Source organism: Cyprinodon tularosa, unplaced genomic scaffold, assembly GCF_016077235.1.
Source record: "Cyprinodon tularosa strain WSP-4 unplaced genomic scaffold, ASM1607723v1 ctg179, whole genome shotgun sequence".
NCBI classification, from domain to species: Eukaryota; Metazoa; Chordata; class Actinopteri; order Cyprinodontiformes; family Cyprinodontidae; genus Cyprinodon; species Cyprinodon tularosa.
Genome location: NW_024038602.1, coordinates 181,614 through 204,183, shown reverse-complemented (window position 1 = coordinate 204,183; position 22,570 = coordinate 181,614). Strand labels below are relative to the sequence as shown.

Sequence of the window (22,570 nt, the reverse complement as noted above, 5' to 3'; positions counted from 1 at the left end):
AGATGTTTCCTCCTGCCTATTTCTTATGTCCTCCCTTATTGTTTTTCTTTATATAGATAATTTTGATTATGTATTCCTTTCTCTACCTCTGCTGCTTTGTTAATACCCTCCCCCATTGTTTTTGTCTTCTTCTTCATAGCAAAGTGAATGAAATTTCCTTACTCGCCAGAATTACCCTGTAACCATGGAAACGCTGGCGGTGAGAACATGGCGCCCTGGCATTCAATTTCAACACTGGATCTCCTCCCTCCTTGCCGCCCCTCACCCTCCTCCCCTTCTCCTCCTTCCTCTGTTCTATTGCTTCCAACACCCCCTTTCATACCCACCCCTCATTTACTCCTGCTTCAGGGCTCAGACAGGAAGCTCGCTCCAGCCAGCTCTTCCACAGTGGAGAGAGATACAGCGAGCACCACGAGCAGAATGCAAAGTCTCTGGAAAACCCAACTCATTAGCTTTGCCCATCTCTACATCTTTTCCTCCCACTCTTAAAAAAAAAAAGACTTTTTTTATTAAAAAGTCTCCCAGCTGTCCACAACCCATCTTCATCCCCTCCCTTTGTGACAGGCTAGGCGGCACACTCCTGACCCCCCCTATTAGTTTAAATCTATGTAACTCACTCCTCACGCCTCCATCATTTCATCACATCCTCCCAAAAAGAACTTTTCACATTTGCTCCCACAACTCCTGCAGCATTCAGCATGCGTAACCAATCTTAATGAATTGGCAGCAGCATTTTTTTTTTTAGGCACAACTTTTAATATAGATTGCATGTTTGTTCGAATCACAATTGTCGGGAAGCCGGCTTGCTGCGTCATACAAATGAAAGGTGTGACAAATCACTGTACTTAGAAATTAAGGTCAGGCATCCACAAGAGCTTCTGCACAAAAAGCACACACACACAAAAAATCATTAATAACAAAAAATAGAGTGTGAAATAAAACATTTATCTCATTTTTCAAAGCAATAAAATCCCAAATGAGCGTGAAAGTGACACTCAATGAAAGTGACATTTTCCCCAATAGTCAGCCTGTAACCGCCACATTTTTAGATGTTGCTTCTAGTTAATCAGAAGAGGAATGCTGTTGAGCAGGCTGTAAACACTAAATGCCCCACTAAGTGCACTGGTGGCTTTTATATCATTACAATCAATCATTCATCACAGACAAAGTTACATGAAGTGGAGATAAATATTGTAAAGGAACTGGATCCAATCAGTCCTGGTCTGGCACACCATTCATAAACACGTTTTTAAAGAAAAAACTGCATGTTTTGTTGTAGTGCAATACTAAAGCAACATTACTAATTTAATACATACATTTTATTTTTTTAAATCTGAGGTCTAACCAACAATCTAATCTATTACTCAATTCAATCATCAATTAAGCTCATTTCAACTTGTCTAATTATAGACACATTTTCTCTGTTTTAGATTATTGACTTCATCCATAATTTCTGTATACCTGCTTTAATTCTAGTCATTTACTGGATATTGGCAGAATTGTCCCTTGTCTACTGATTCAGTTTGGACTTATTCAGCATTTAATTTAAATGAATTGAGTTCAAACTCAGCTCAAATGAGTTTACTTCTTTTGGATTTAATTCATTTTAACTCAGTCTAAATCAACTCAGTTGAGTCTATTTTGCTTTAACACAGTTCAGCTTGATTTATTTTAACTCCAGATCAGCTGAGCTAATGTGTAAACCTGCTTATTCTGTGTCAGGGTTGAAGGAGGGTTTGGGGTGGATTCATGTTTTTATTTTAATTTAGTTCAACCTAGAAAGCAAATTACTCCATTGCACAGTACATTTCAGTTTGGTTTAATTCAGTTTAACAGAGTCTAACTCACTCTAATTGATTCAGTTCATATGAATTCAGCTCAGTATAAATCATTCCACCAACATTACACCAAATAAACCATATAAAACACGATTTTAGTCTATTTAATTATATTTTTATATAAAATGTTAAGCTCAATAGTTTCTTTATAAGGTGGTAATTTACATTTACATTTGTGTCTGCTGAATTAATTAAAATATAAGCTTCTCAGTTATGCTTAATTTTGAATCGCTAGAATAAATTACATAACTAATCTGGGATCCTACTCCCTATTCAATTAAAATCATATCTGATTTAGAAGAACTATTAATACATTCAGAAATAGCACCAGGATCAGTACATGTATATAAAAACAATAAAAAAATACCAGATGATTTGTAAAAAAAAAAAGAAAAAGAAAAAAAAAGTTATTTGTTTTAATTCCCTGCCATGAGCATGAACTGAATGGCATGTAACAAAGGATGTGAGCAGATTTTTTGTTTATTTTGATTAAATTGTGTAATGAGAAATAACCACTTTGGGAATTCCTATTAGTCATTTTCAGGTTCTATCAACATTTTTCTTAGATAAAGAACACATGGAATGTTACAAACAACTGTGCTGTTATTCACTAGCTTAAAGTTTTCCTTGTTTTACTGTAAGGAGAGAATATTTTTGAAAAACAGGATGAACAAAGGAAAGGAGATGCATCAGAAAAACACTTCTTACTGATCCAATTCAGCTTTTAAACCACTAATCAATAAGTCCTTCCGGCAATAAAAAACATTTAATAATCAACTCTGAACATCAAAGATCAATAGAAAAATCTATGGGATATTCTGCCATTTAACACATTCTTTGTAACACTTCATGATTTACAGATGATAAAATTAAGAGATTAACAACATCAATATGTTTTACCAATAATGTTTGAGGCTGAAAGTACCTCTAACTGATATACATTTTTTTCTATAAGTACAATAGTTTTACACTATTTTCGTCTCCAGATATAGTTATTTGCACTAATATATATTCAATATTCTCGTCTAATATTTTTTCGCATAAATTCGTTTTATTGATTTAAGAAATATGCTTTTAATTATAGTCTTGGACACATGTACCTTTTCATTTAGTATGTTTATAAAGGTTAAAACATCTCTGCAATTTCCATATGTAAGATTTTTTATTTCCTCTTTCTGTTTTAAGTTGTATGAAAGGCAATTGTAACAATTACTATTGGAACAGTGTTTTCCAAACAATGACATTGCACTGACTGACTGGCTGGCTGTGTGGATGCAAGGATGGATGGATGGCAATCATAACTCAGAGAGAAGGTACGTCCCCACATGATGATCATGCATGCATTATAAAGGCTAAGCGTTTATTATTGTGTATCAGTGCAGTACTGCAGTAAATTCATGAAAGATGCTTCTCATGCAGTTACAAGTGTTGGCCTGTACTTTGCATGATGTGCAGGGAGTGAGGTTATACTCCCATAGATGCATACCCCCCACCTCCCATCCTCGTGCCACAATGCTCTTAACTGCTGTGCCTCTTAAAACACAAACAAGCAGTGATTGAACTGGGTCGCCACTTCCACTCTCTCATATCCCTCCACCTCTCTTTCTCTACTTTAGGATCCTCCAGGTCTAGCCCCATCTTTTCACCTCCTTGTGTTTGTCCTTTAGTCTTTCTGTCCATCTCATCTCCAAACTGCACCTGTTTCACACCATAGGAGGAACTGACTAACTCACTGGTTTAACTCTGTGTAAGCAAATGCAGAGATATTGATCTGAACAGAGAGAGAGAAGGCGGGAGATGAGCCGTAACAACGCTCTGTCTTGCACATGATAGCTCCGCATCCCACCCTAAGTTTCCTTCCTCTAACCCCCCCCCCCCCCCCCCTCCTCCTCCTTATCTTTCATTTGTTCATTTGTCTTGGATCAATAACACTAGCCGCTGTGTCTTTTGCAGGGTGTGCCATCATTTCAACTTGCGAGTATGATATGTGTGCAAATTCCCTCATTAACCAAATCTTACTTTGGTCATTAGCTTCGCTGCCACATGACAAAACCTGGTCTCTTTTTAAATAACTTTGAGGGTTTAGTGATTGCCGAGTGTGTTCATCAATAAAAAGAGTAAAAACCACGAGGCTGCACGGAAAGGGTGCAAAGAGAATCAGTAAAGTTAGACAGAGAGGAACGGGATAAAGATGATAATTATACATTTTCAAAGTAGAAATGCTCAACAAGCTTTTAGATTACAGGGAACAACTGGAGCAGACTGTGTTTGTTTGTTAAAAGCGGGACAAAACTATAATTAAAGTTCAGAATAATACGCTTAAAATGTAAATGTCTTCAGTTATAAACTGTCTGACTGATGCTTATATACTGACGCTGGAAATGAGCTGTAAAAAGGATTTCTGTTCCTTAAGTGTTTTAGTTCAAACAATGTTAATATATTGGAACCAGAACATCATTAAATGCAAAACAGTTTTAGAAGGATGATTTATTTTATTAGGAACAAAAGCTCACAATTCAAAGGGCCTACATGAAAAGCTAATTGACTTTAAATCTAAGAACTGAGATTGACGCTCTTAACAGTAACAACTTCATCCAAATTGTGCAATTAGTCACTATAGATGGCAGGTAGTGCAAGTCGACTCTCATCCGCAGAAAGGTTGTAACTCAGAATTATTAGAGGGCAACAAGAAGGCCCTGTATAGCTTCTTAAATTAATGTAAATCAGGACATGGTGTGTTGCTTTTAAGAAATTTTGGTGAGTTGTCAGATAATTACTTCAAATTGATTTCTCAATTGAGCAAATCAGGGAATAATCAGGCTAGTAAAACAACCAAAAATCTTGTTTTTATCAAAATATGTTCCTTAATTTAAAGAGGAGGATAATTCATTTAATGAATCCCAAGATCTGAAGTATGTATTTTGAATTTATTCCAGTTATCTTTGTCAGATTCTTGTTTGGCCATCTGAGATACTGGAATCAGTCAACAAAAAGAAAATGTATAAGAAATATCTAGAGATGCCAATTTTTAAAGTACTATAAGCCATATCCAACCTTTGAGTTGATAAAATGTAGTCATATGTTAGGACTATAAAATCTATTGAGTTATTGGGGGAAACTGTGCACATAATCACACAGCTGCAGAGTGCTGCATAAAGCCCAGAGTGCATTTATTATTGTCAAACTGATGAGTATAGGTAGTTTGTGAACACCCCTAGGTGCTGGATAAGGTCTTAAGATGCCACCTAGGAAAACTAAAAGGCCATAAAAGCTGACTGTTATATTCCAAGAAACCATTTTGGCAGAGAGCTTTTGGATCAGCACAAATAACATTAATTCTCCTTTCACATCATCAATAACGCTGTTAAAGCTTTCATGTGTTGATTTATTGGCATCTTCTGTTTTGTACATTTATTGACTTTGATATTTTCCAAATCACAAAACAGCTGTTAAGGTTATTCAATATTAGGCAGTTTGCAAACAGGACATGTTAATAAAAGGCTTTTTCACCTGCAGCTCAGATGGGCATCACAATAACAGCAGGAGGATCGTTCAGAGATACCAGAGGCTACAACTCCACCTCTTTGTAGACTAGCTTTATTCTAATAAATACTCCAGATATTGTACTTATGTGGTGCTGGTTGATGCATCATGGTCAGAAAAATAAAACTAAAGAAAAGCACCAGTAAATCACTAATTCTAAGTATTTATAGAAAGAGAAAGACCAAAGATAGACACTTTGTTCAGAACTCACAATTTGAAAATGATGTATTCCGCCTGGTCTCATTTTAAGAAAAAATGTGTTGAGGCTGCTTCCAGAAAATGATTGGAATTGCTAAGATTTTAACTGTTTTCACAAAATCTTGGGTGATATTTAACACTTTTTTTTCAAAAGAAATCATATCCAGCAGGTTTTTGAGGAAGATATACTTTTAATTGAAATGTCGCTGAACTTAAGAGGTCTTTACCTGACAGATTTTGTAATGCAGCTTATAAATGAGCTGCTTGTTGTTACTTGGTCTCACTAAATAAATCATAGAGTATCTGCTTTCTTAGCTTTATACTCGATGCTGAACTCCAATAGCAAAACTGCCTTTATTTCTATAGGAAAAGAAACTAAAGAAAACATTACCTAAACAGTCAACCTTCAATCACCTGGGTTGGCAAGAATTTGAAGAAAAAATCTGCTGAAGAAACAAATTATTCTTTGTTTTGATATCATTCAGTGCTAGTTTTTATTTGCTGGACTTTTTTAACCACTATCTTTGTTGCTATGTGTGTGTTGTCTCTATCAGGAGATAATTTCTTTTTTCATGCTCAGAAAAATCCCCACTGATTTTATCCAAAAAAGTTTAAGAGGGAAACTAAATCAATATCAACTAATGATACCCTGCTTTCAAATTTGATCCCAAAATAGAGCGCATTATTATTTAACTGTAATACATTAAATATTTAGTCAACAGGCAGTAAATACCTCATACATGTTGTAAAAAGCAAGCATGTAATCATGTTTCTTTGAACCATTAGTCTAGCTTGTGACTTGCAGACCTTTTAGTATCCCACTCTTTCAAATGTTCTCTTTAGGATCAATTTGACACAGTGGAACCATTATATAACTAATACTAAATTTGTGATCTGCTTTTAGCAGCTCTTGCTTTGACTGAGCTTATCCATTCTGGCTATGAAAACCCAGGAAAGTTGAAGTAAAAGTTCAAACAATAGTTATCCTTTATCTTTTGCTATGTTTTTCTTTAACGTTTAATTTTTTGAAATAAAGATTATTTGTCTAAGTATTTATCAATGCAGAGATCTGCAAAAAAAATGCTGTTTTATCACAACTTTATAAAGTTTAAGCTTTATTTAGAATTTAAATAAAGAATTCAGGATGTAATATCACTCTTTCAGCTCATATCCACTCAAGTTTTTCAGATGTTTTCAGAGGGGATTTGTTTACACAACCGCCTACACAAAGTGTAGTTATTTCTAAACAGATGGAAGTTGCTAAAAAATGCTGCATGCGTCTGATGACTGAAGTCCTAAAGTACACAAATCTAACTATAATTATTGGATCAGAAAAGAGCCATGTTTAAAATTAATTATGCTTTGAGATGGCAACAGCAAAGGTTAGGTAGGGGCATAGAAAAACAGATGAGAGTGCTTCTTTTAGATTAAAACAAAAAAATGAGAGGTATGCATATACTATACATTTTCCTGATTCCAGCTGAAGCCATTTCGAAAATAACAATTGACAAATATTTGTTCAGACACATTTCTCTAAGGACTTGCAGCTATAATCGCAAGTATGGGAGTAATAAAAGTATGGCTGAAAAGACGTAATATAAATACACCTTGAAGATTTTTGTTTAAAAAAAACATAAATAAAAGTGAAAGCATTTTCCTTCCACTTCACAATGGGTTTCTAACATAAAATCCAAATAAAAAACACATTAGTAGTTGTATAATGACAATGTGAGAAAGTTAAAGGGTTATGGATACTCCTGCGAAGCATCATACGTAAGCATCTGCATCTTTTCTTAAGCATTTTATTTCAAAGCCTGTAATAAGCTTAAAAGGCATGAAAAAATTACAAAGGATGCATTCAGATTGTTAGTCTGGTCCTGGAAATGGTTAGAGGGTGAAAGTTTACACCTTCACTGAGCATGGTTTACTTTCCCATGGAGATTCTCAATTAAATTCAGTTTGGTTCTAAAATACAGTATTTATCCCTGAGGGAAATTATATATTCTAACTCTTTTTTTATACCAAATCAAACAATGTCATGCACTTAAAACAGTCTGTGTCACAGGCATTGTTGCTCAAGTGTTGCACTGAACAAGGAGGAAAAAAAGCACCAAGAGACTCTGAAGTTTCTCTTACTACTTCTGTGTTCAAATGTAGTTATGCACCTTCAGTTCCATCTAACTACTGAAGACATATTCAAAGTCGTTAATCTTCTACTCAAAGAGGGTTCTCTTACACCACATACTCTCTTCCTGCTTTTTCTAAGCTTGAACAGGCCGGCATTCACACTGCAAGTAAACCTTTCCAGTGTCCAGATAAACCGCACTGAGATCTGTAGTTGTAACCGTGTCAGGGTGTGGTTCCAGGCTCTGTTTCAGGGTCCTAGATTAAGTTCAAACAGGCACGATCTGTTCCAGGAATCACATTCCACATTTAAAAAGGTTCCAAAGATTCAAAGTGAAAGCAGCCCAATCAAATTAGCGTTATGCTCATTACCTTTAAATCAATTCCGAATTTAGACATATAAATATTATTTCAGTATCCTGATTATGGTTATGATAAAAACTATTTAACAATAACAAATTCAATCTGCAAATTCCTGTTAGTAGATTTGAATGATAGCAAGATAAATGTGTCCACTGAAGGCAGTAAGACCCAGCAGACCTGGAGTGATGGAGAAAACAAGGAGTAGAGGTGACAGCAAGGAGGAGGAGGCTCAGAAAAAGTGAAGGGATGAGGGGGAAATCTGGAATCAATTAGGTGACTGAGCTGGAGCTGCTTGCATAGTTGTGGGGGTGAGTCAAGTAGAGCCAGTAGAAGAGACTGGGTGTTGTGCCATCAGAGTGCACGTTCACAGAAACACAAGCTTATAAAAATAACTACAGAACATTACTGATTGAATCATCAGTGTGATCATTTAGTGTGAATCTTTTGTCTGCCTTTATCCTATTTGCTAATTTCTCCACCAGAGTAATGTATCAACCAAAAAAAAAAAAAAAAAAAAAGCTCCACTTCTCCTCAGCTGAGGTCAAAGTGGAGGGCAAGAGCGGATAGCTGGCACCGATCCAGGCTTTGTTAACACAGCAGCTCACACTATTCCCTTGCACAACTTCTCCTCGTTACTTCTGTGCACCAGATCCACAGTACTTTGTTTTGTATCACTGGCTCTGTCAATGGGGGAATTTGACTTGAAGGGGGAAAAAAAAGAAAATAAAGCACATCTTGTAGAAAAATGGCTCATGTCTTGTTGTGAGTGGAGATTTAGCATGCCAAGGCAATTTGAGTTGCAAGCAAAAGCACAGAATATATCAAGTCTAGTTTTTATATCAGATATGATTTCAGTGATCTTTGCAAAATGCACAGCAACAGAAGTTTTTTTGCTCTCCTAGAAGGGGAAACCTATCTTACTGGTAATGCATACAGTTTGTCATCATAACATTTTTACTTATTATAAACAAAACTTGGCACATACAAGACAGAAAAGTGCTTAAAAAGACATTATTTTCTCTCCAGACCTTCTGGCAAAATTTCTTACTCACGAGCAAAGCATATCAAAAGTTCTGCTGTTTGCTGCAAGGGCAAACAAAGATTTCTTTATCCGATACCGACATCAGTGGAGATAAAGTGCATGACTTTTGTTAATGGGGATTTTTCTTAGTCTCTCTTTTGCAATATGGCTAGTAGCAAAGTGAAAAAAACACAGAGTGTCAATCAGATCAAAAAAGCTGCTGAAGAATTTTACTGAGTTATAATGTGTTTTTAATGGCACTAAAACAAGCATGGGCATGATACAGATATCAGAGAACCTTGTTTTGCACAAATGTAGAAATTCTCCTTTAAGTAATTGAGTTTAAAGTGCCTTCACTTAAGAACTAGAGAACATATCAGGATGACCTGTGCTGCGTCTTTGATTGTACAATGCTGACCCTCCCCTGCCTGTTGCTGATCTGCTAGCTGCAGTGCATTCAGAATATTTTGAGAGGTTGGCTAAACGAGAGCCTTCTGATAATGATCATGTGAGAGACCAAAACCAAAATTGGAGACTTTAGGTTTGACTAAGATATGTTATAAGAGAGGAAATAAAAATGTTATTTGAAAACAACCAAAAAAAAAAATGCTTGATCGTCTCTTTATTCTTCTCTGCAGGATAACGGTTCATGCAATAAAAAGCCAGAAAAAAGGAAATCAAGTACAGGATACAGCATAACGTGGAATGCTATTATTGTATTTCATGAAATTACATTAGTAACAAGATCGATATTTGGAGACAAAAAAGAAAAATGAATAAAAAGTGGGAATAACTGTTTTAATGAAAACCAAACAAGATTAACAGAAGCTTAAAGCTCATGCAATAAATCTCTATGGAGAAAAGATTTTTTTATCGACTCAAACGGAAGGAAATGAGGAAAAGCAAACAGGAAATAGGGAGGAAAATTTATAATTTAAAACCAAAAAGAACAATCGAAAAGTGCATCACGCTGCAACATTATGCTAGCAGAGAAGTAACAACTCAAATTTCACATGTGTGAATTCAAATAAAAATCAATGTAATTGACTTCTTGTGCATATTTTAACCTCCTTTATTTCAAATTCACATTTAATTCATTCAGCAAAAATGGGGTAAATCTGGAATCAGAAAATGTTGACAGCATCCTTTACATTTGATGGTATATTACTACATATATAAGTGTAATAATGTTAATTCAGTGGCTACTCAGCTCAAATGTGAACATCAAAAAACAAAGAAGGCTGCATATGATGAAAAAGTTGTTTAAGGGCCATTGAGTTTTAAGTGGAAAGAGAAAACACACAAGTAGCAACAAAGATAGTGGTTAAAAAAGTCAAGCAAATAAAAACTAGCTCTGAATGATATCAAAACAAAGAATAATTTGTTTCTCCAGCTGATTTTTGGTCTTCCGCTTCTTGCCAGCTCAGAGCAAAGAAAAAAGAACAAACCGCAAAAGAAGCACTGCAGAAAAATCTCACAGCTTTACATGAATTGACAGTCACTTACATAGTTTTTCCACCCAAGCACATGGTGTGTGTGCACAAAGATACACCCCTCACAGGTCTCTTTCAATGTCTTGGATGCTGTGAATAGATGAATGCTAAGTGATAAGTGTTTCCCCCAGGGTCACTGGGAAGTAAATAAGTGTCTGCACTGTTTCTCACACAGAACACATCCACAAAACTCACATTCTCTGTAGTCTCAAATTACAATTACACTCTTGGATTTCAGCACAGAATGATAATAAAAATAAAAACACAGAATTAGATTGAAATCAAATTACAATAATTGGCCTCAGTGCAAATCCTCATTTTAGATGAAATGCAAATTGCCAGCCAAAATGCTGGATTATTTTATATTCCAGTTAATCTTATAACTAATCTTCCATCTGTGATTAAGTGCCTGGATCTGACTGCTTGGTATTTCTGACAGGATCGTTTTTAATTCTGTACTTTTCATTTCTTTAAAAATACTTTAAAATCTGCCTTGGTTAAGTTTCTCAGGGAATTATGCAGTTCAGTGCAACACATTATTATTGTTTCATTTTTTCTTAGTTTTTTTTTTTTTTTTTAAAGAGAATTAATTACAGTAAAATAGTGCCATGCAGAACATTTATATTACTTTACCTTCTGTCACATAAACTTTACAAACATCAGTGTGTCTTATGTGGATTACATATATGTTTTTTTTTAACAAATACAAATCAGACTAAATTCTGTGGAGACCAAAGAAAAATGTTTGCATGTTGCTTTAACATGAAGTTCAAAGGGTATAAATACTCTGCTAGAGTGAACTATCTCCACAGTTTGAGCTATCATCAATAGCAGCATAAATTAGGTGTAAAACTACCACCTCAGGTTAATTTTCTGCAGCAATCAGATTCTAATGCGTCTACTTGTGATGGATTTAATTTGTTTGACTTGACAGGCATTAAGAAAACCTCTTTATTTCAGCTTAGATAGCTGAATGAGGTGAGGAAGTCTTGGTATTTGCAGTTCGCTTTTCTGATAGCAGATGTTTATGATGGCTCCAGTGGTGGTCTGAGTGGGTGTAAAGGTTGGAATGCTGGCTTTCAAAGGACTTTTCAACCTTTTCCCAAGCAATAGGTAAACATTAAAGAGGATTTATAAGACTTTTCCACATATAACTAACATCTCTGCTATTTGATAGAGAAAAAAAGGAACCAGTACTAACTTTATGAAAATGTCTTAATAAAACATTAAATACCCTAGAAAGAGTTGATTATTTAAAACCTTCTATATAAACACTTTTTTCTAGTTGTCATAGACTGTGCTTAAAAAAACACTACATGTCAGAGTTTCTGTAAATCTGCTTATATTTCTTTGATCCATGCAATTAGAGCAATTCATGCTCACTTAATGCATAGCTGCGAGCTGCACGGTGCACCCTAAGACACCACATCAGCCAAACATATTAAATGACAAGCAACAGACAACAACGAGGAAGCCTCTGAAGTGGGGGAGTTAAAAGTGACTCCGACGTAAATAGCTTCTGTTTGTTTTAAGTAATGCCAACTGAAGTGTTTGCGGTCTGTTTGGGACCTTGATATTTGGAGTGTTGTTCAGTTTGAATGATTCACTCAGTCTACCTGCAAATGTCAAATGTTAAGCAGACAGTGTTGCTGTGGCATGCAAATTACACCAATTAGGCAAAGAAAAACAGTTTATCTAAGACTTCAGTGGTGCAGATGCTGAATTACGACTGCTTAATATCATGTAAACAAGCTACATTAAAAGGTTTTCTTAGTTCCACCGGAATGAAAAAAAAAAAAAAGTTTGGCAAGCTTTGTAAATGATGCATAATAAAGTGAATCAATTGCAGATTAAAGCATAAGAGCATGTTATCTTTAATCATTTAAAGATTTCCTACAATTGCAGAGCAAGCCGTGTAAAGAAGGAATCGTTCCTGTGTGTGACCCTTGTGTTAAGCCATAGACACTTGAGCACCTCATTAGAAGTGAATGAGCCTCGAGGTGGGAGGCAGGGCAGCTATTGAGAGGCTTAACAGGACGCCACAGGGCTTCCTAACTGCCACTAGAGGGGAAACTCAAGAGAAACAGAGAGAGAGTGACAAGCAAATCTCTCTCTCTCTCTCTCTGTCCAGAAGATACAGCAGGGACAGACAGTTCTCAGCTCTGACCTGGCAGACCAGTAGTTCAAGCAGTGGCTGAGCTGTCTGGGCTGGCCCTCGTTTGACCCTTAGACCACATGTGCCTGAAGGTCTGTGAGTTTTTCTGATTTAGTCATTTCTAGTGAAGACAAAACAAGCACTGGATGAATACATCTTCTGACAAAAATCTACTTACCCAGAAAAACGATAAGCTCACTGATAAAATCAGATAAAATTCTATCAACTTTAGCAAAACTAATCAGCAGCTATTTAAACTGCTTCAGTCCCAGTTTATGTCTGTATATGGAGACTTCTTAAGCATGTCATTTTGATTTTTTATAAGGTCAATATAATATTTACATTGGGTTACAAAGCTATTCATGCCTCTTGAAATTTTTCACATTTTTTAATAGTTGCAAAGAAAAAAAACATACATATTTGTCTAATGAAAGGGAAGTATTACATGGAATTGGTGTTTTGTTTTGTTTTTTTTTACAAAAGAAAATCTAAAAAAGGAAGTATACATTTGCTTTCAGCCTCCCAAAGTCAATACTTTGTAAATAATCTCATTAAAAGTATAGTTGGATATGTATCACTCACAGCTTTGAACATTTACCCCGTCTCTGATTGGCTTTTTCTTTTGTACAAATCGCTCAAGCGCAAACAAGCTGGAAAGTGAGAGCCTGATTTTCATCTAAAGTATTCCAATGCAACCTAAGGTGCAGGTGCTGGTCTTATACAACCTCCAAAAGGTTTTCTGTTACCCTGTAATAACTTAGGATAACCTATTTTCTTAGTGTTTAAGCAGGTTGGTTGCTCTTTGTAGTTCTTTTCTTCCAGCAGTGTTTTCTGATGAGCCCCAAGAAACTAGACTGATATCATACACAGGGGAAGTCCTTACCAGCTAGGCGAAATCTAAAAGTAATAAATTGCACTGTTTTTTTTATTAAGGCATGTTGAAGTAAAAGTGGATAAATGAAAATGCAATACTTTCTAATTGTCTACCATAAAGGCCTCAACCCAAGAACCACTGCTCTTCATGTTTTAGCTTGTAAAGGTTACCCTCCAGTAGCATACCTTAAATAAATAAATAGATAATCAACAGGCTTCTGTTGTACTGTAAAGCCTCTTTGCCACTGAAAATAGCACATTAGCCAAGGTTTTTCAAACATGGGGCAACCCGCTAACAATCGGCATTTGGCCCGCTTCCTCTGGCAAAAAAGTGGGTCTAATACCTCGCTGGCAATCTGCGTGGCCTCTCTCCCCCCACTGCTGCCTGTCTGGTGACACCCTCATGCTTGGTTAACTTTGATGATGTCACCAGTGCAACAGAAATAAAGAAAGTAAACAATGGAGAGAAATATTTATGCAAGCCAGAGAAAAGTAAGTGTGTTTTTATTGTTCGTTCTTTTATCTGCCTGAATTCCTCTCACATGCTGTGCCATGTTTAGCAAATGTAAACAAGAGTTTTTGTTAGATTAGAAGCGACTGGTGAGGTGTTTGACGTCCATACGTTGTGTTCAATGGTGTCACGTAATTTAGCGAGTCAACCCTGGTCTGGTGTTCCCACAGCATGCCAATCAGAGCCAAACCGATTTTAACGCAGGTCGCTTGCCGAGTACATCCCCGGGTAGACACACGTCAGTGAGCTGTTCCCACTGCCACTAAAAGCCGATTGTTCCCCGGGTTATAACAGGTTTTTTGGACAGTGGGAAAGGGGTATAACTGATGGCATGCTGACAAGTAGTTAACCATATTTTAAATAAATTCAATCGGATCAGTTGGAGGAGGTATTGATTTAAAAAAATTTAGGACATTGAACCCCAATCAAAACCTGGATTTGGTTCTACTGGTTCAGATCCAATGTAAAACAAAAGATCAGTTTTAGCTCATAAGTGAAAAACAACTGAAAAGATTATGGAGAATAAATGCTTTTGCAAGGGAACCTATACTTTTATAATGTCCCTAGTGAGCATTTCTTCCATGTTCATCAGCTTTTCTGAATCTATATCTGGACAAAAAAAGCAGCTCTTGAGGCTCTGCAAATCTATTGATTACATCTGATCATATAAATGAAATGAAAACTCTCAGCAGAAGAAAGAAGATAACCAGCAAATGTCTCTGTCATTCAAAAGGCATTCTTGTGTTTCCTCGCTGCTAAACCAGTGGTTGCAAAACCTGCTAGAGAATACAAACCTGGTATGGGGGCCAGTAATTCTCTAGCGTCTGCAACAAAATTAGCATCGCAACACTTGTGATAAAATGCCGGGAGGGGAAAATTCAGTTTGGCTCTTGCAGTCACTTGATGCAGGCTGAGAGGTTTTACAAACTGCAGAGATCAAAGAGAATTGGCTCATCTTCAAACACAGGCAGGGTGTAAAGAAGGACAACAGTCCACCAAATTAATCCACAATGTGTTTTTCAAACAATAGAGTAGGTACAAGCAGTAGCCCTACGTTGTTTTATGATTTCTCTTTTCAAAACAATTGTACTTTACTGATCTTGAACTCAGAATAACAGATGATAGAAACTACAGTTTCAATTTAAGTGTGCAATATTTAGCTTTATCTTTTTTCTGTAAGTGTGATATTTAGCCATGGATACAAAGACTATAGACAGATATCATAAAAACCACTACAAAAATTACTGACCATGGTGCATAATATGTGAACAATATTATACTTATATAATGTTATACTTAAAGCTGACCGACTGAACTCTCCATTGTCAGAAGCTTTTAAAATTTTATTGTGCATCATGATTGTGGGAAAGACTGTCAGATTAATAATGGAAGGAGAATGAGAAGCAGAAGTGTACTGTGGGTGCCAAACTGTCAGCCTTCGGTAGCGTTAACATCTATAGGCCCATCTCTGTCATTAATTTTGCATACCTACAGGCAAAAGGTTGGGCTGAGCTGTTCTTGTAACTGCCACACCAATGTTAATTGTTCTCCCTAGTCAGTCGCAGATAAAGCTTTATTTACATATGTATATATAATGCAACATCCACTGCACATCCATTAAGTAGATCAGTTAGTGTAAAAGACATTTTCTGATAGTAAAGGCACTCATTTAAGAAATAAAATCAGCAATACTGTGGATTAGATAATAAATAGGCCAGAACATGAATGCAGTAAAAGCTGGAGTGACCCCTATTATTATTCCCCAAAGATCATCTTAATGTAAGATATAAAAAGTTGTAAAGAATAAAATCAATTAAACTATTTTCTCTGTTCCAAACATTTCTTGCTAATAGTTTATTTAGGTATCATGCAGACTGCATTAAAGGAAAGAAAAGCCATGTCTGCAGGAAAAAAAGAGACGGCTCTACCAGTGAGTCAGCAGTCAGATAATCGAAGTGACAACACAGATATGCAGTCCATTGGTTAGATTTTATAGGTATCTTCTGTTTCACAAAAATCGGTTATCTGCGGAGCGATTTATCCGTTCCAACACTTAGCTATAGTATCCAGTCAATTTTTACAGTTTAGCTATATTATATACATCATTATATACGTATAAATATCTTTACTGGTCCTATTCACTTCATGTGTAGCATTAGTTTAAAATTACTTAACAAGACTAAATGAAACTAAAATCCTCCCAAACTTTAGATTGGCCTGACGGATGGTGTCCACCGAGCAATTCAACATAAGGAACTATCAGTTATCTATATTACAAACATGTATTTTATTGTTAGAATAATATGATACAATCTTACAATAAATGATGCAACTTATTCCTGTTGCTCTAGGGTTAATTGTTTTACGCAACCTCCGGTAAGAAAGATGAAACTACAGTAAACCAGTCTTATTTTTAGTAACTAATCATAAATAGCTGGTTGATAAGGCTTTGTTGAGTATTTTTAACAAGAAACACATCATAGGGGAGGGATTGTTTTTGAGTCAATGGTTCAAAGCAGTCAGCTGGTTTTCCTTAGATAGAAAACATTGAACAAATCTGACTGTATGATCTGACTGAATTGTCTCTGTAAAGCTCCTTGAGATGAAATAAACTGAATTAAATTTAACTGTTGACGCAACCTGTTTTCTGTCAAGATTGTTTTTCTGCTCAAAATAGTGGAGGTTTTTAGAGGACCCAAATGCAGAGGCAGAAACTTAGGAGGTTTCTTGCAGATTTAACGAGTGGTGGAAACAGAAGCATAAATCCAGAAAAATAACTAATTGAGAAAAAATGGAAACAGAACAAGGGGAGCACAGGTAAGGGAAGGACTGAAGAGCATCCAGCAAATAGTAACTGCAGAGAAGGCGTATAAGTGCCAAACAGAACAAAAACTGGAGTAATCAAGTGATTTGGAGCAGGTGTGGACAGAAGGATCTAGAAGGGAGCTATGGGAAGAAGACTGGCATAAGGGGGGGAACAGAGAGTAAACATAAAATACACAAGAACTCAGATATAACCAGAAAACAACTAGAATGACAATAAATGGAAATGAAACCAATTACGATAGCTAGAAAACACAGAATGAAAATAATTAAAAGAAAACTTAAACAGAACCAAAAAGTGCAGAATCATGACAGGCTGGAACGTATTTGTCCAGAATAACAATTTGTAAAATTCTATTTGTATTCAAGTACTTGCCTCACCTTTATAACGAGGCTTAACATAAATTACAGTGTCTTAAACAATAGGCAGAGCTACTGAGGTAGTCTACAGCGAAATGTACCACAAATACAGACATACAAGAGTTAATTTCATTCATGCAAGATTTGTAAGAAAAAAGAAAAAAAAAAGATTTGGGTTTTTTCCCCCCTATAAGCACAGATTCCTGTAAAAACAAACCCTCCTGAATACACTTCCTGTTTTAACAGGCGCCACTGGTGGAGAATAGGGTAAGTTAGAAAAATAAGCCAGCCAAAACGACATAACCAGCCTTGTGCAACTCAGCTTGTGAGGCCAAGAATACCAGGTAAAAAAAAGTGAACTTATATTCACTGCTTTACTGTGTTACTTTGGCAGAGGAGATTAATTAAAAAGCAGTGTGGGCTAAATAATTGTGAGCAATATTTAAAAGAAAAGGAATTATTAAACCTGTGAGGTCTAAGCTGTTGATCATATTGAGTAGAAACAGAAAAGTCACTCTCATTTCCCCTCCTTACCTCATACCAGCCTCTAACCCCATCCAATAATTCCCCCCCTACCCCCACCCGCTTTAACCGTGTTTTCTCTTTCTGCCTTCCAACCGACATTTAAAGACTCCTTTAACTCTGTTTTCATCTCAATTCTTTCACATTTTTAAATCCTCTGTCCCTGTCTGCCCCTCACTTTGTCTCATCATCCCTTCTCTCCCTCTTCGTCTCTGTGAGACACACACAAAGCTTTCATTCTTTCAGTTTGTGGCTTTCAGAAACTCTGAGCTTGTGAAGGGAGAAGCTCGCACTCCCACCCCTTCTATGTGCAGCTGGGAAGCTTCACCCCTGCCATTGCTTTGGATTTTTTTTTTTTTTTCATGCACGCGTTTGCACATGTATAAACACATGTGCAGCACAGGTTCAGGAGGTCATGGACCACGCCTCGATTGCCAGCAAAAGGGGAGGAGAGAAGAAGAAGCGGGAAATTAGAGATGCTCCATCGTTGGCCGCAAATTTAAAGAGAAGTAAACATGACTAATGCAATATTTTCCCTTAAGCCCAATTCTCTGGCTCATTGTCCCTCTTTTGTGCTGCCAAGCAAAACTATAAGGAAAGAGTTTCTTTTCCACAAAAAAATCCAATTTTTTTTCTTCTTTGTTCTGTGAAATTGTCCGCCCTGTTAGAAACAGCCACAGCCAAAGAACAGACTGATCCAAGACGAGAGAGATGTGAACAGGAGGTGTGAAATTTTTCCATTTTCAAAAATATGTGTATGTTGATTTATTTATTTTTTTAAGTGTACTGGAAATGCAGCAAATAAGAAACCTAGGGGGGAAAGAAGAAACACGTGCAGAATACCACACCAACTGCATAACCAACTCGCGGAAATCGCAGATGTTCTTCTCTCCCACAAAACAAACCACCTCTTTTCTTTTTCTTGAAGCATGAACTCACATCAAAAAACACACACTGCTTTTCTTCTCCTTTTTTTCCTTCCCGCTTTCTCTTGTTCGTGGCCTTTTTTTTCTATCACTAAATTGCTGCTTTCCACATGTGACTCACTTTTTCAACAACCTGAGCCAGACAGGGGGAAAAAAAGTCAAATCCAGAGTCTTCTCACAGCCTCTCATTTTTTTTAAAATCCCTCTCACTTAGGTGAAGCTGCATTCCTTTGGGGGTGTGGGGGGTGGAGGAGGGGGTATCTTATACCCAGTACAGATCTCCCATATTTCATTTTCTCCAAAAGAATTGTTCCCAATTTAGACTTTTGTCAGCATTATGACCCAGTTCCCAATTGATGGAACATTTTAAGTAGCTAATTATTCAGTCTCACTGTTTGTGTTTTAGATCTGAGAGCTTTTTTTTTTTCAAAGATAAATTCTGGAGGAATAAAGGAGAAGGAGTAGGCCTTGATTGGCAAGCGTACACCCACACCTTTTATTTGCCAAGGAACTGAGAGTGCTCACAGACATTCACCCCCCTGACATCACAGAGAGCGACCCCCCTCCCAAAAAAAACCCAACAAGGAAGGAAGAAGAAAAAAAATCAGCAGGCACAAAAAAGCGCAAAAAAGGAGGAGGAGAAGCAAGAGGATGGAGGGGGAGGGTGGGAGAGAGTGGAGGGAAGGCAACTTGTTGACAGAAATGGAGATAGTGAGTCATCTTATATTGGAAGACAAGCATTGATTTTGTGTGATCATAAGATAAGGTATGAAGTCCACCCTGCGCTTCATTTTCTTTGCTTTGTATCACACCTTTGTGGATCAAAAATACATTTCATTCATGTTACTGAATCAGGGAAAAAGTGATACATTCATGTATAACACATCTATAAAATGTATCAGTGTACCACAAATATTTCTCTTTCAAAAAGTTCCACATCCACAAAATGTTCTTTTGCTATTAATACCTTTTATTTATTCACATCCATTCCATAATACTTGTTCCTAATTGACTTGTCTCGGCGGTTGTCTTGTTCATCTTTATCCCCAGTCATTTGAGTCCTGTTTACAATTTATGAAAGAAGTTAGAACCTCAAAGGTTATCTAACAAAACAAATGGAAATAAATTACCACATTTATCTAGGATGTTAAACCAAAAACTTGCCCCGGACTCTACTTCTTTTCCTTAGCTTCACGTTAATAAAAGCTTCCTGGGTGGTTCGGTTTATTGCATCTTCATACAGTTTATAAATATTGTGCAATGCATATAAGTCAGAGAAACCCGGCTATTACGACACACCTTTATTTAGATTTCTAGGGATTCTATGTACCATTACATAGCACAATCAACTGCCTTTGCCTGTTTGTCAGGAGAAATGTAGGGGACATTTCAGACATATGGTACAGTAGGTGGTCCTTTGTTTTCAGATTAGATAAAAAAAAATTATTTTTGAATATCCTCCAGACTACAGCACTGCTACTCAAAAATGGAGATGCTTTTTCTAGGCCATCTTCACAATATTTTAAGACAATATCCGAACAGAAATGTCTGACCATAAAGTTGAACTTATGCAAAGACACAGGAGCCATAATAGGCATTGTAATACAGATAAAAACATGGAGGTGGTAAAGTATTCCTGCAACAGAGGTAGAGAAGTTCACATTTGGCATGTGGTATGTAGGTGTTTTATGAAATAGAAGCACATAACCCAATATCCTCTTCTGGTGGCCTGTACTGGTTATTATGTTATCCTAACCTAATTAGTTGAGTTTTTCGAACAAATTTCCTTTCATTTTTTTTAAATCAATCATTTTCCCAAAATTCTTATATATTCTTTTCTATTTTATATATTCATTTTCATCATGTTCATATTTTTTTTCTAATTACCTTTGTGCCAAAGCAATGCACTTTTGTTTCATGTACAGCATTTTAAATTGTCTGTATATAAAAAAAAAAAAAAAAAACTTGCCTTGGTTAGAGTTATGGTAGCAGAGTGGAGTTAAATACAAGTTAGTTTATAATCTATGTTGGGATTAAAGTTGCTGGCCATAAATGTTCTACTGTATGTCAACTCTGACCTACAGTAAACAATTTCAGTCTCTTGAGGTGAAAAGCTGGCAGAGACATACACTGAAGATCTGAACCAGCATTTACAATTATGATCTACTTTAAATTGATCTGTCAGTTAAATCTCAATGAAATAAAAGATGCTCCCTACTAAAACTGGGCAGAGAACAGAGTACACAGTACATTCTGATGCTCACTTGCATCATTAAATGATCATCTGGTCTCAGCTCACATTAAAAGATGAAGAGTGAGCACTTTAGCGTTAGCAGTTTCATTGCTGGCAGCGATAACCCGGGAGGTGAAGTGGACACCAGTCACATTACAACTGATGCTGAGATGCACTTCAGAAAAACACTTACTCCCCCACTGATTGGAGGAGAGCCACAAGAGCAAGGCTGGCTAAACAGCACAGGTTGTATTGATAAAGAGAATCAAACTTTTTATGGGGATGTATCCCAAGATTAAAACAACACAGAGAGGAAATCTTTAACCAGCTAAACCAAATCTAACATTACAGTATATGATAAGCATTCCTTTCAGGTAGAAAATGAACCTGGCCTGGTTAAAAAAATGAAAATTTCATATGTTTATGTTACTGTTTATATATATATTTTTTTACTTTTGTTCAAGGCTGCACTTTTAAAAAGAATAAATTGCCCAGAGAGCTGTTCCAAACGAAATTTGGAAATGACAAATAAATCTGTCTAAAAAGTCTAAGTCTAATAAAAATAGACAGTCTGTTCTAGCTAAAAAATATACAGCAGTATTTTATGGAACACTGTAGATTTAAGATGAAGAAAAAAATGACACCTTAGGAGAAGTTTCTGCAAAATAATTTATAATTTTCCTGATTAATTTAATATTTTTAGAAGACAAGACATTGACAGCCTCTTAAGTTTAAAAGTTGTACATTTGGGGGGAAAAAAAAGGCTACTTCATGATTATGGGCATACATTCACGATACTAAAGCAAATATAATCTCTGAAGGGATGAAATAATGAACCACGAAGGACAAAAGAGTGGATGAGACTCGTATGTAACTTCTTCTCAAGTTCAAACTGGTCAATAAAGGGTCAGTTTCCTTAAAGGTAATAGAATACACAAATCTGTTCCTATCTTATTAATTTAGTTAAGGTAATAAAAAGTTTTTAAAAGATTACATTTACAGTTGACACTTTTTTATTGAAAGCAAGCTCTAGGAAAAGAAAATCTCACTTTCACAATTCATTAAACAAATTTCCCTCTCCTGAACCATGCTTCAATTAATTTATAAACACAGATTTCTAGTCATACTGAAGACAAAAGAGCTGCGTTAAATACCTGTCTCTAATAAATCAATTACCTCCTTTGTAAGGAGAAAGAAAGAACGTCCTTGTACATTCACATTTGCTGCTTTTTGAATTTTTAATCCTGAAGAATAAAAAGCACAAATGTTTTGACTGATAGAAACAAAGACTGTCAAAGCTTGGCAATTTTTTTTGGTAATATAAGCTGTCTGAGGTGCATATAATTAGAACGAATCAAGCAGGAGCATTTATCTAGAGCAGGAGTTCCGCCCTCTCGGTGACAATGCACTTGACTGTTCCTCGTGTCAGGAATTCATTTTGCCTCGGCAAACACTGAAAAGAACCCTTAATAAAACTTTAAGCCTGCTCGGCGAAGAAAATGTAAATCCTGAATCGGTCGGGCACAGCCACAAAATAAACAGGAAATTATGTACGGCACTTTAATAACTGAGCTTCCTCTGCCGGCA

At 36.2% G+C, this 22,570-nt stretch overlaps 1 protein-coding gene across 1 annotated transcript in view; it reads right to left on the bottom strand.

The window, feature by feature from the left end:
* The window catches only part of LOC119781543 (mediator of RNA polymerase II transcription subunit 13-like), a 118,108-nt gene that overhangs the window by 43,194 nt on the left and 52,344 nt on the right, over nt 1–22,570 (bottom strand).